Raw genomic sequence first — 14,712 nt, forward strand, 5'->3', positions numbered from 1 at the left:
AATTACACAAAATTTTATCAACAAATGAATGGGAACCAAATGTGTTACATACACACAATGGAATTTTATTTGATGATAAGAAATTACTGAAGTTGCAAGAAAACCTGCAACATGGAAGCACCTTGAAAACACTATGCTCAGCAAAACAAGCGAGACCCAGAAGCATAAAAGTTGCCTATCACTTATAAGAGATGGCTAGAAGCACCAAGTTTGCAGATAGAAAGCAGATTAGAGGTTACTTTGGTGATAGTTTGGAGCTGTATGTACCCCATAAAAAAACATGTTTTTAAATTTAATCCATTCCTGTAGGTGTGAACCCTTTGTAAGTAGGACATTTTGATGATGTTACTTCAGTTAAGGTGTGACCACCTCAATCAGAATGGGTCTTAATCCTATTACTGGAGTCCTTTAGAATGAAATTCAGACAGGAAGCAAGAGGCTGGATATCTACAGAACTTGGGATAGAAGGGAGAGACTAGGAGACATTACCATGTGCCTCCCCGTGTGACAGAGGATCCCCACCTGCCAGGTCCAGAATGCCATAGTCTTTAAGAAGACAGCATAGCCTAGATGAGGCCTTGATTGGAACTTTTTCCTAGCTCAAACCATGAGTGACTAAAGTTCCCATTTTTAACCTGACCCATTTCATGGTATTTTCTTGAGGAGCCTAGGAAACTAAAATACCAGGTAGGAGGATAAAAGGAGGGAGGAAGGTGGAGGGTTTGTTGTAAAATATAAAAAAGCTATCAATAGAGGTTTTCAAAGGAATTTCTCACCTAGTCATCTGTTTAATGTTAATCAGTTATTTTATGGCTTTGCAGAGAACTCCAAGTTCTTGATAACCTGTGGGTCTCTTCCTATTTTCTGTTTTTAATATTTTGAATTTTAATAAATTGACACTGTTCCTTGTCAAACCTAGCAGTTTTTTATTTGCTATTGGTCATTGTATTTGAAAATTTTGGAGGTTGTGAAAGGTATTTTATTTTACTGCATAAGTGATTTACCTACTCTGGGAGGTAATGTAGGGCAGGTCACCCTGATCTAATCAGGGAATAAGGTCATTTGAGGCTGGCCTATTTTCTGACCTGCTAAGATTTTACTATGTTATAGTTCAGGGGCTTACATGGAAACCTTGGCTCTTTTCTTGATTTCTACATATTCGTGAGCCCACCACTAATTCCAGTTTTTGTCTCATTATGAACGTAAGACTGGTAAGTGCTTGGATTAGTTGGTCTCTCAGCTGTCTTTTCTCACTTGTGCACTTGGCTCCTTGCCCTGTGCAGCTGTTTTTTGATTCACATCTCTTTTGTCTCAGACCAAGACTCCGCATGTTCTGGCTGCCCTAGTTGTTCAGATAAACCTAAAAGCTGCTCTTTTGTACATTATTTAGCTTTTACTTGCATGTCTGGGGAAAGATTTGTCTGATACAAGGTACTTTTTCATGTTTTGAATCAAAAATCATGTTAAGAAAATAAATACACAATCTAAGAATGAGGAACTTCTGATATGTTTTAGAAACTCATAGTGTCTTGTCTGTTTTCTTTTTAGAAAAACTGCAATTAAACTGTGACTAATCATAAAAAAGCACTTATATCAGGCAATAAAGGTCCAATCATTAGTTCATAGGAGTGTCTCTGTCTCTCTGTTAAAAGGAAACAATCTTAGGAGAATAAGATATCTTAGTTTTGAATTTTGATCCCATGATGAAAGAAATCATTTACCAGCTATGAAGTTGGCTGCTTCTGACTGGAAAAAATGGAAACAAATTTGAAAAGCCTCTTTATCGTATAATAAATTCCCATCTACATTGGGATTTTTAAATAGAATCTCTGTTTTGATTGTCTAATGATTCCGCTGTTCTATTTCAGCATAAATATTATGCTACTTTTAAATAAGCTTTTAATTTACTTTTTGTAAATTAATGCAAAGATGTCATATATTCCTGAAAATTATATACGATGATATGTAAGTCTTCCCGCACTACCTACTTTCTACTATTCTATAGCATGCATTTCCTTTGTAGTACCAATTTTATGTCACAATTTATTTTATATAATCTGGAGATATATACATTTTCAGATGATAGGCATATGTGCTTGTGTATATACATATACACATAAAATTTGTTGTATGCAAATTGATAGCATATTACTCTCAACTTTCACTTTCTGTATATAAGAACAAGAACGATGGTATATTTTAAAAAACTTATATTAGACTCATACTGTTTCCCAGTCATGTTCAAGAATTTTGCATACATTAATTCTTTTAAAATCATAACCCTTCCATCTGGGAGACCCAGGTTCGATTCCCGGATCATGTATCCCACCCCCCAAAAAAAATTATAACCCTGTAGAATATTCATATTAGTTTCTCCATAGTTTAAATGAGGACACTGAGGTAAAGTATTCAGGTACCCAACTAAAGACTATACAGCTTGGTGAGTGGTATAGCCAGAAATCATTTATCTCTATTGCTATTGCTTGTTTTACACATTGGTTAGGACCTTGTCTATTTTCTCTCTCTCTCTCTCTCTCTCTCTCTCTCTCCCTCTCTCTCTCTCTCTCTCTCTCTCTCTCTCTCTCTCTCTCTTTTTTGACATTTTAACAGCTTTATTAAGATGTGGTTTACCTAATACGTGATTCACCTGATTTAAGTGCAGAATTCAAATGATTTTTAGTAAATTTAAGGAATTGTGCAATTATCACTATAATTGAATTTTAAAACATTTCTATTATCCCAGAGATCTTCGTGCTCATTGGCAGTCACACCCCATTACAATTTACAGCCCCAGGAGACCAGAGATCTCCCACTGGTCTATTGAATGGTATCAAATAATGTGCCAATGAAACTTGCTATGTTCCTGTCTTTAGTAAGAATATCACAAATGTTCAATTTTAAATGTGATTAGAGTAATTATTTTCTTGTCAACTAAAATAAAGTTGTCTCTTTTTTTAATTTTTGAAGACGTTTTTATTAGAAACTGATTTTTTATTGTCAAATGCTTTTCTATTAATAGACTAACATTATTTTTACATACATTTAATATACAAATATAGATAATTTGTAGGCAGATTTTCTTAGACTCCACTGTACATGAAGTACTTTTTCAAAAATCTCTATCAGTACTCTATTGCCGCATGACAAATGGTATGCAAAACCAATAATAATATATTATTTATAATTATGTTATATATTATATTTATATTATTTATTTTATAATAAATAATCACCTACTGTTTAATCAAAATTTTTGTGAGTACAGAATTTGGGGTAATTTCAGTTGAATGGTTAGGACTCACAGCTTCTTACAAGGTAATAGTCAAGTATTGCCTAGAATTTTAGTCACATGAAATTTAGACAAGGCCTGGGGGATCCAATACCAATTGGGGCTCATAAACGTGCCTGGCAAGATGGTTCTGACAACTGTTTTCTCTTTCTATGAGCCTTTCTAGGGTATTTACTGAGTAAGGAATTACTGTATAGGGGATGGTTCCCCTCAGAGTGAGAAATCCAAGAGACCAAATTAGAAACTGCAATATTGTTTATGGCTTAGTATAAAAAACTACATTGTGTTACTTTGTTCAGTATCATTCATTTGGTAAAGGCCAGCCCTAAACATAATAAGTGAGGGATCTGAGTAATGGCATGAATACTAGGAGGCAAGCATAATTGAAGCCGCTTTGGAAACTACCCATCATAGAGCCTAATATATTCTTTGCTATTATTCATGAAAAATTTAAAAATGGATGATTTTAAATGTCATTGGGCCATATTTTTCATTTTTATGGTATATTTGTCTAGTACTTAGTGTTACAACAACCTTAAAAATGAATTTGAGGGGTTATAAGGGTAGTTCAATGGCACAATTCTAGCCTGCCACATGGGAGACATATGTTCGATTCCTGGTCCTTACACTTCCCAAACAAACAACAAGCAAGCAAACAAACAAAGAACCAGACAAACAAAAATTCAGCAAGTGGTGATGTAATAAGGGAATACTCACATGGAGAAAGAAGGAAATGTGACCCCTGCCATACAGCATACAAAAAAAAAGAAATGAGTTTGATTGCATTCCTAATTTAAGTTTATAGAAAGTGAAATATATTTGTTTCTTGATAAATTGTATCAGTCCATCATGGGATTGGATGATTTAAACACATGTCTCTCAAACATTTATAAGTCAGTCAGGGAAAAACAATGAGCAAAATAGAGAAGACGTGAAAAATACAATTATCTAGCTGGATACATTTCATAAGTATAGAAATATCTATTTATAATTATAAAATAAAATAAAAATTTTAAAGACATAAATATATATAAATTTCCATATTTATTGATTAGATATATTTTATATATCTCTTACTACAAGCCAGAATATGTTGTCTTCATATGTATTAAGTCATTTAATCCTCACAAATAATCATAATTCTATTATATTCATTTAACAGATGTGGAAAATGAGAAACAGATAATTTAAAAAGTGTATAAGTGAAGGGACATTGTGGTAAGATGGTAGAATAGAGAGGTCAAGGAATCAAGCCTTCCACCAAAACAACTGCTAAACAGGTATGAACTGGCTGAAACAACTATTTGGAAATTCCAGAGACCAGAAGAATAGTGTACACATCCAGGGAAGACTGAGAGAAAGAGGCTGATAAATTACAGTAAAGAAGAGTAAATTACTCTCTCCATGTGGAGGCTACTGACACTGAACCCTAACTCTCACAGCAGGCTGCCATGGGGGCTAGCCTTGCTGGTTACAGAAAGGGACTTGAATACCCTCTTCCCAAGGACCCAATGACTTCACATGGGAATTTTACCAAACATTCCAAGAAAAATTAAGACCGATCCTGCTCAAACTCTTCAAAAATATTGAAGAGGAGGGAGAACCCCTAACTGATTCTATGAGGTTGATGTCACCCATATATCAAACATAGGAAAAACATATTTTTATACTATTGAAATATGCAAATATAAAGATACCATAATAAAAGGAAAATTACAGACCAATGTCTCTTATGAATAATGCAAAAATTCTCAAGAAAATACCAGCAAACAGAATCCAATAACATGCTAAAAGAATTATATACTAATGTATGCTTATCCATGATATGCAATGTTGGTTCACCATAAGAAAATCACTTAATGCAATATACAAAATTAACATGACGAAGAATAAAGCACATGATCATCTCAATTGATGCAGAAAAAGCACTTGATACCCAGGATCCCTTCTTAATAAAAGCACTTATAACAATAACACTAGGAATAGAAGGAAACTTTCTCAACATGATAAAGGGCATTTATGTAAAGCCTATAACTGACATTGTCCTTAATAATGAAAGACTGAAAACTTTCCCTGTAAGATCAAGAACAAGACAAGGACACCCACAGCCACCACTGTTATTCAAAACTGGAAGTTCTTGCCAGAGCAATTAGGAAAGGAAAAGAAATGAGGCATCCAAATTATAAAAGAAGAAGGAAATCTTTCATTTCCAGATGACATGACCTTATATACAGGAAATCCTTATAAAATCAATAAAGCCCCTAGAGCTAATAAATTAATCAACAAAGTGGCAGGGTACAAAATCTGCACAAAAAAAAAAACCAGTAGTGTTTATATATTCAGGCAATAAACAATCAGAAATAGAAATCAAGAAAAAATTCCATTTACAATTGCAACTAAAAGAATTAAAATTGCAAAAAATTCTAGCCAATGATGTACATGAAAAAGTGCAAAGCATTGCTAAAAAAAAATCAAAGAATACCTAAATATAAGGATATTTCTTGTTCATGGATGGGATTGCTAAAGATTATTAAGATATCAATCTTAGGCAAAGCAATTTATAGATTTCAATGCAACCCCAATCAAAATTCAACAAACTTCTTTGTAGAAATGAAAAAGCTAATGATCACATTTATATGGAAGGTAATGGGCCCTGAATAGTTAAAACTATGTTGAAAAAGAAGAATGAAATTGGAGGACTCACATTTCCAGGCCTTAAAATTTACTACATTACAAAGCCACAGTAATCAAAACAGCATGGTATCGACAGAAAAATTGACATATAGACCAATAGAATCACATCAAATGTTCAGAACTTGGTTCTCACATTTATGGCCAACCGATGGTCCATTCAATTGGCAAAGAATATTCTCTACAACTAATGGTGCTTGGAAAGCAGACATACACACTAAAAAAGGAGGATTCCTTCCTCATACCTTATATGAAAACCAACTCAAAATGGATCAAAGACCTAAATATAAGAGCTAGAACTATCAAATTCTTAGAAGAAAATGTAAGAAAGCGTATGCGGGATCTTATGTTAGGCAATGGTTTCTTAGAATTTATACCCAAAGTACAAGCATCAAAAGAAAAAAAAAATGAGACCTCAAAAAAATTAAAAACTTTTGTACCTCAAAGGACTTTATCATGAATGTTAAATGATGACCTACATAATGCGAGAAAATATGTGGAAACCACCTAGCCAATAAAGTTTTAATTTTCAGGATATTTAACTTAAAATGACAAACAACACAATTACAATATGGGCAACTGACTTGAATAGACATCTCTCCAAGGAGACATCTCTCCAAAGAGCACATGATAAGATCCTGAACATCTTCAGCCATCAGGGAAATTCAAATCAAACCACACTGAGATACCATTTCATACCCATTACAATGGCGGCTATTTAAAAAAAAAAAACAGAAAATTTCAAGTGTTGGAAAGGAAGCAGAGATAGGAAGACTTTTTCACTGCTGGTGGCAATGCAAAATGGTGTGGCCTCTGAAAAAACAGTTTGGCATTTCCTCAGAAAGCTAAGTACAGAAGTAACCATAAATCCCAGCAATCCCATTACTCATTATATACCCAAAGGAATGGAAATCAGGGATTTGATCAGATATTTACACACCAATATTCATAATGGTGTTATTCACAATTGCAAAAAGGTGCAAGTGACCCAGGTTTCCATCAACCAGTGAATGGATTCCCATGCATATATGGAATATATATATACAATGGTATATACATACCATGGAGTATTAGTCAGCCATAAAAAATAAGGAAGTCCATATATATGGAACAACATGGATAAACCATGAAGACTTCATGTTGAATGAAATAAACTAGGCACCAAAAGTCAAATATATTATGATCTCACTGATTTGAAACATGTAGAACAAACAACTTCATAGAGTAAGAATCTAGAATATAGGTTACAAGAAGAAAGGGTGGAGATAGGAAATGGGAAGTTAAGGCTCAAAGTATACAGGGTATATTTGGAATGATGAAAATTCTATGGTAATGGACAATGGTGATATTTGACAACATTGTGAACATAATTAACAGCATGGAAATATATATGCATCTGAGTGTGGTTAAAGGAAAAATATTTTATGGTATACATGAAAGCAGAATATCAATTTTAAAAATCCATGGAACTAAATTGAACAGTGAACTTACATTAAATCATAGAATATAGTTAGTACAATTACAAAAGTGTGCTTTCATCAATTGTAAAAAAATGTTCTATACCAATGCAAGGTGATAATAATAGTGTAGCACATAGCAGTTCTGTATTGTATGCATAATTGTTCTGCAAACCCACAACTTCTCTAATAAAAAAATACAGAACTATTAAATAGTAGGATTAATGTTTAAATCCATCATTTTGACTCATGAGTCTTTGCAATCTGTCAATGTCACAGGCCCCCAAATAGCAGTTTTCAACAATTAAGCAAATATTCAATGAACTAACCAAAAATAAGTTTTAAAAATATTACATTCCTTAAGCACAGAACAATCATAAATGTTTACAAGTTAAAAACACCATGTCCCTAAAAGAGATATCATAATCAAAATTTTAGAGTTGAATGGTATTGAGAATTCTTTTTGGAATTGAATGGTAACATAAACTTGTGGTTTTGCAAAAGTAGATATTTGTTAAAAATTTACAACCTTAAAAACTTCTATTGCTAAATACAAGCCTTGAGATAAGAATCTGTATTAAGTTAGAACAACAAAAACAGAATAAATGCAGGCAAAAATGGATGATTAGATTGACAAAAATATGCGTTCAATATCAATGAAGCAGAAAACAAAGAAGCAATATAGAGGATAAGAAAAGCCAAAGTTGGCTTGCTTTGGGTTTTATTTTTAAAGACGGGTTAACTATAAGAATCTCAGATATTTGGTTGGATGAATGCTATTATAAAATTGACATCATTCATCCAAGTATCTTCAAACAAAAACCGTCAAGAAGGGTCAGTAAGTACAGAAATTCCCCATTAATTATTTGTTGAAAACTTTTTTCTAAAATTAAAGACTATGTTAATAGAATATATTAATAGGATATAAAATCTTTGGTTCATATTTTATTTCACTGAATTGTTAAAAATTAATTTCTCCATCGTTGTCTTGGTTTGTATGTGGGTGTTGAAATTGTTCATCAAATCCTGTGCATTTCATTTGGTCTTTAACTTGAGGTCATGGAAATTTCACGTTTACATAGTAATCTAATTGATTTTCAAGGGCAGGCCTCAGCATTGGAGGTTCTGGATAATTTACAGAGCATCTGATGAGTCCTTTCAATGTGTAGTTTCATTTTCTTATTGCTGTAGTTCTCTTGCATTATAGTTTTAAATATTAGTTCTGTCTCATTGTTTTGTTTCCCTTCAGGGATTCTGAGAAAACATAAATATTAATCCTCTTTGTAGGCCTTCCATTTCCACTACTTTCTCTCTGACCCTTTTTATTTCATTTCTTATTTTTCTTTGATTCTTTTTATTGTTTTCCTATCTTTCTTCCATGTCTCTTATTAGATTTCCATTCATCTAGTATCCCTTGGGCCCAATGAAATTTACTCATTATTTGTGAGATGAATATGTTTACTTCTTTTTTTCCTGAATTCATTTTGCTCTTTTTAATTTTGTTTTCATTTGTCCTTGTTTTATGTCTATTTCTCTTCTTAAGTTTTCAATTTGATTCAAGGTTGTTTATATTAAATACATTCTGAATTTATTTATTTATTTATTTATTTATTTATTTATTTATTCGGAGTACAGACTTAGAAAATCTCCTACTTCATGTTTTGTTTTGTTTTGTTTTGTTTTTCCATGGAGAGGGTGGAGGTGGACCTCAGTAGATTTGTCTGTATCTTAATTTCCTGATTTCCCACAATGGCTATTAATGTACTTCACTTACCTATTGCTCATTTTATGATATTGGGATGTTTTACCAAATTCCTAACTTTAGGATGATTATTTTTCTTTTCCTTTCACTGTTACATTGCCAAAAAGCTGTTCATATTTATTTTACCCTTTTCTCCCCTAGAAGCTGTGCGTGTGGATAAGTGATCCTTTAAATCACACTTTTAAAAAAAAAAAATAGTTCTTTCTATTTAAAGCAGATAAATCTTTACATAGTAAGTCAGGCCCTTAATGTGGCTTTTTATCCTTTGAATTTCCTCTATACACTTTGCTCTGGTCTTTCCTATTACATTTTTAGTATTTTTAACTTTGAGAAAATTTAATTGTTCTGTTAGTTTCTCCAACTCTCAAGCTCCTTCATAAAAAGCTTTCATTTTCTCCACATTTTTCCCTGTCTTCAGTCACAAAAAGAATTAAGGCAGTGGGCAACATGGAGATGAAGCAGGAATATGAGGGAGAACAGCACTTGGATTTATTGATTTTTCTCTTTTTGCTTGCAGTTATTTTACAACATTGTAAATTATAGGTGTTTGATTACCACACAGCTACCATTATCTTCAGCTACCTAGAAGTTCAAGAGTTGCTTATGTTTTTAATATAGAACTATAATTTCAACTTTTTAATTGCAGTGTTAAACATATTAGCATTTAATACAATTATAGATATGGTTAGATTTAGAAGCAGCATTTTATTCTGTTCTTCATTTGTTAATTTTCTGTCTCTTATTCCTCGGTACCTCAGTACCCCTTTCCTGTCTTCTCTTATATTTTTAATTATTCAATTTCAATTTATCTATTGGCATTTAGCTGTGCTTCTTTACATCATTTTAGATTTATTGCTGTAGGAATTACAATATACACCTTCTTGTAATTACTTTATATTTGGGGTTAATGTCATATCATTTCCCATATTATGTAGAAACCTTAAAAACCTGTAGTTTCATTTACCATCCCACTCTTTCATGCAATAGTTACATTACACAAGACAGTATGATAAAGTTTGCTTTAAGCAGTATATATATCTATATTATAATATAGATATATATATTTATTTACTTACTTACTTATTAGCTAAATATTTACTATCTCCAGGGCCGACCATTATTTCTTAAACATCTAAATTTCCCTCTGATTTCTTTTTTCTTCACACTGAAAACTTCTCTCAATTTTTGAACTATGAAGAATTAATTTTATTTGATCTGAAAATATTTTCAAGTTTCCTTATTTTGTGAAGGATGTTTTTTCTAAATGTGTTTCAGTTTATAGTTTTAGTTTAGTTTTGTTCTTTCAGTACATAAATGACATTGCTTCACTGTATACTGTATACTGGCTTTCCTAGTTTCTTATGAGAAGTTCATGGTTGTTGGAGCCTTTGTTTCTTCCTAGGTAATTTTTCATTTGTTTCTGTTTGATTTCAAGATTTTCTGTTTGTCTCTTATTTCAAGAATATTTACCATTTTTTGTTAATTGTGGCTTACTTCTTAATTGCAGAGTTTTTAATGTCTGTAAACATACGTACCTCATTAATTTTGGAAATTTTAGGATTTTATGTCATCAAATTGTTTCTCCATTGTCTCTACTCTCTGTTTCAATCACTTCTTCAAATACTCATATGTTAAACTAACTTATGTTGTTACACTGACTCTCAAGAGATTGGCTCATTTTTTTCATTTTGGTCTTTGTTTTGGAAAATTTGTAATTACTTCTATATTTAAGCTTAGTGACCTATTCTTTTTTATTTTGTAACTTCCACTCTGATATTGAGTACATTGTGTACAGTTTTCCTATGGCTTATATTAATAGTTTGAAATTTTTCACTTGATACATTTTATAATTTTATTTCTTTTTTGATATTCCTTATCTTTTCATTCATTTTCAGCCCATTTTGCTTTACACCATGCAACAGGGTTATAATAACTGCATTAAAGTTTTTCCTGACAATTCCATGATCTGGGTATTCCATGTTTAGCATGTGTTGATTTTTTTTTTTCCCTTGAGATTTAATGACACTTTCCTGGCTCTCTATGTGTTCAGTAATTTTAGTTTATATCCTGGACATTGTGGTTTCTGTTATATTCTTTTAAAAGTATCAATCTGGTGTTGGATTGTTTGTATAATATGAATTTGTGTATAACTCAAACTGCAAGCTCTGTCATGCCTACAATAGTCAGTAGCTCATATCCCAGTATAGTTTGTTCTATATCTGCCTGCTAATGCCTGGTTACACAGTCATTCAAATATTTGGATAAAACTTATAAGCAGGATTTGGAGTTCCCATTCCATGAATTATAATATCTTCATATCCTGATCTCTATCCAGGAAGGACTTCTATGAGAATTTTAGCTACCTCAATCCCCATCTTAAGTGTAGTTGCTCCCAGTATAAAGCAAACAAATACATGGATACTTAATACATAATTAAATACATATACGCATACATACATGCCTAAATTTTAAAAACTGAAATCTAAATTCATACCTGATAGCTTCTTCTAAGTTTTGATTCTTCTCCAAAATCTGCCTTCTTTTTTCACCCTATGATATGCATTTTTTATGAGTTTACAGTTGGTATCTACAAGAATACATTTATTAGTCATTTACTCTTCAATCATGAGAACAGTACTATACAGTATTTTTAAAATTAATTTTTCTTGGTGTTTTTATGATTATACATCTATTTATTTGTTTTGAAATTAACTGAACTATTATTTTATTTCTGCAATTTAAGTTGATCATTAACCCACACAGTAGCTTTCAATTTGTGTTATTGTATTTTTCAGTTCAAAATTTCTCATTGCTTCTTTGGAATAATTTCTCTTTCTTTGCTGAGATGTCCCAACTGTTTGCTCATTTAGATTATATTTTTCTTTAATACCTTGCCAACTACTTACAATGCTTAGGTCAACCTGAATCTTTTTCTACAAACTATTCACTCTTCTTGTTTTTAAGTTTCCAAGATGATGAAGTAAATACCATGAAACCTATTCATTTAAATAATGGGGCTGTATTGGATTCCAGTTTTGAGTCTAAGATGAGTCCAAATCAAGGCATCATCAGAAGGCAAAGACTTCTCCTAGAAGACTGTGATATTCTGGGTCTGGCTGCCAGTGATCCTTGGTCTTTGGATTTTCTATCATATGGCAAGGCACATGTCAGCCTCTCCTGGCTTCTCAATGCCTTTGACTTTCAGTTTCTGCTGCTCCTTCTTGCTTTTTCTCTCCCTGTGGCCTTTCGTATAAGGCCCTAAGTAATAGAATTAAGACCCATTTTGGCTTATTTGGGCTATACCTTAACTGAAGTAACCTGTTCAAATGGTCCTTATACAAAGGTTCACATTCATAGAAATTGATTAAGTTTTAGAATATGTTTTATCTGTGGTATACTGCTCTGAACCACCACAATGGTTATCAACCCCTGAAGTATGTTAGCTTGTTTTCTGATCCCCTTGAGTTTGAGGAGGTTTAGTGGTTTCTCCTTTGCTAGGGAAAGTATATTGGTTTCACCTTTAATCCTAAGGAAAAACTGTTAGATTTTGAGCATAGTCTTCACTCCAAAAGTGCAATTTGATTGGAAGCTTGAGATGTTCACAAGATGTTTATAACTTAACAAGTCTCAAATTCAAATTTTTGCCTCTTCTGCACTGAGCTTAAATCACTGCTCAATAATTTCAACTTTGTAGCTTATGCCTTCTGCTTGTCTCTATGAGTCTCTTCAGCATACATATATCCACAGTCCAAAGACCAACCCATGATTTGCTTGTACATTATATGGATTTTAGATTTCCCAGCCATTGTCACCTCCTTTTTATAGGACTTTGCTGCAATTTCTAGCCACTCTTCTCTGCCTATCATCTTCAAAAAAAGAAGCCTGCAATTTTCTACTTGGTTTCTAGATGCCCTGTGCAAAAGCAATTATGTAGTACTTTCAGAAAAAAAAATAGTGAATATGAATATCAAGAAGAGTCACTGTAGTTTCCTTCTTTTATGAGTTAATCCAGTTCTAGTTTCTACCTGCATCTGCTTTTGATCACTGGCCAGTACCTTCAAAGATGTTTAATTTTTTTAATTATTTTTATTTTTTAGAATCTTAAACTGTTATCTGTGGTAGATTTAATCAAAAGCCATTTCACCATTACTGGAATAATAACCTTTTCTATTTTGTTAATTTTTATAATTCTTTCCTTAGCATGCAACTGAAAAATAAATCAGTACAAACTTGAGGAGAGCAAGTTTGATATTTTGTTATTGCAACAAACCATATAGACAGTGGTGGAGAACACTGGAAATTGTTGTAATCATGACTGTGTGACCAAGGGAATTTTCCAGTTGATTGACTGTAAATGTATTTGTCAGCTTAGGGTCTTATTATACACTAGATATATCCAGTGGAAAAGCTGTAAGTACTGTTCTACTGAATCAGTGTTAAACAGAATAATTCTATAAGCTGATATCCTATTGAAATAAGCCTACAAGTATACCTTGGCCTTCTTTTGCTTATAAGAGTTCCAAGGAATTTTAGAATTTTAAAATTAAAAGGAACTCTTTTGATCAATATAGTTCAATCTCTCAGCCACAGCAAGAATTCCTTCTCAGTCTTTTTAACAAATGTGGTGGATTGAATTATGTATCCAAGTTTAAGCATTTTCTTGGTTTTGGTCCTCATTCTTATGGATAAGATCTATTGTAAATAAGATCTCTTCAAGAGATCTTTGGATAAAGTGTGTTCCACTGAGTCAGGTTGGACTTTAACCCAGATTGCTGGAGTCCTTTATAAGCGGAGTGAAAGTCAGATGGAGAGAGAAGCCATGAGGAGCTGCTAGAAGCTGAAATCTGGAGGAGGAAGGAGAAGGTAGGTGCCACCATATAAAAGACAAGGACCAAGTTTCTCTGGCAGCCAGACCCAGAGCCACAGTCTTCTGGAAGAAAGACTTTCTTTGCTGACACAAATGGACTTCTCCTAACCTCAGAACCATAAGCCAATAAATTCTTTATTTTAAACCAACCTTTGCATGGTATTTGGTTTTTTTCATTTGCTTTTTTGCATGGGCAGGCACTGGGAACTGAACCTGGGTCTCCCACATAGCAGGTGAGAACTCTGTCTGCTGAGCCACCAGGGCCACCCTATATCTTTCACTTTTTACAACATGATTAGTCTTGTCAAAGCAAGGCCTCAAAAAATTAGTTGAAAACTCAGAATTATTTCTCTCCACAGAAATCTTTAGTAATAGGCAAAAGATTTATAAGATCTGAAGAGAAACCAGAGTACGGTATTTGTTTTAACAGCTAGAAAATTAAACAACAAATTATCACTCAGATTCAGTTTTAATACTATTACTGACAGGATATTCATCACCCCACTATTACTAAGAAACTCAGAGGCAAACCATTTCCCAAGGAGTCAAAATGGGAAAAGACACATAGTGAAAAAGGACAGGTTCCTCATTAACCAAAATCCCACAGAAATAAACAGATCTGGCAACTTAATTTCAATTCCTAGCT

General features: G+C 32.8%; 1 non-coding gene across 1 annotated transcript; it reads right to left on the minus strand.

Moving 5' to 3' along the window:
- Positions 1 to 14,363: 14,363 nt before the first annotated feature.
- LOC143685234 (U5 spliceosomal RNA) lies at positions 14,364 to 14,479 on the minus strand. The gene has a single exon (XR_013176483.1). It is a non-coding gene; the product is annotated as a U5 spliceosomal RNA (small nuclear RNA).
- Positions 14,480 to 14,712: the final 233 nt, after the last annotated feature.

Source organism: Tamandua tetradactyla, chromosome 5 (genome assembly GCF_023851605.1).
Source record: "Tamandua tetradactyla isolate mTamTet1 chromosome 5, mTamTet1.pri, whole genome shotgun sequence".
NCBI lineage: Eukaryota > Metazoa > Chordata > Mammalia > Pilosa > Myrmecophagidae > Tamandua > Tamandua tetradactyla.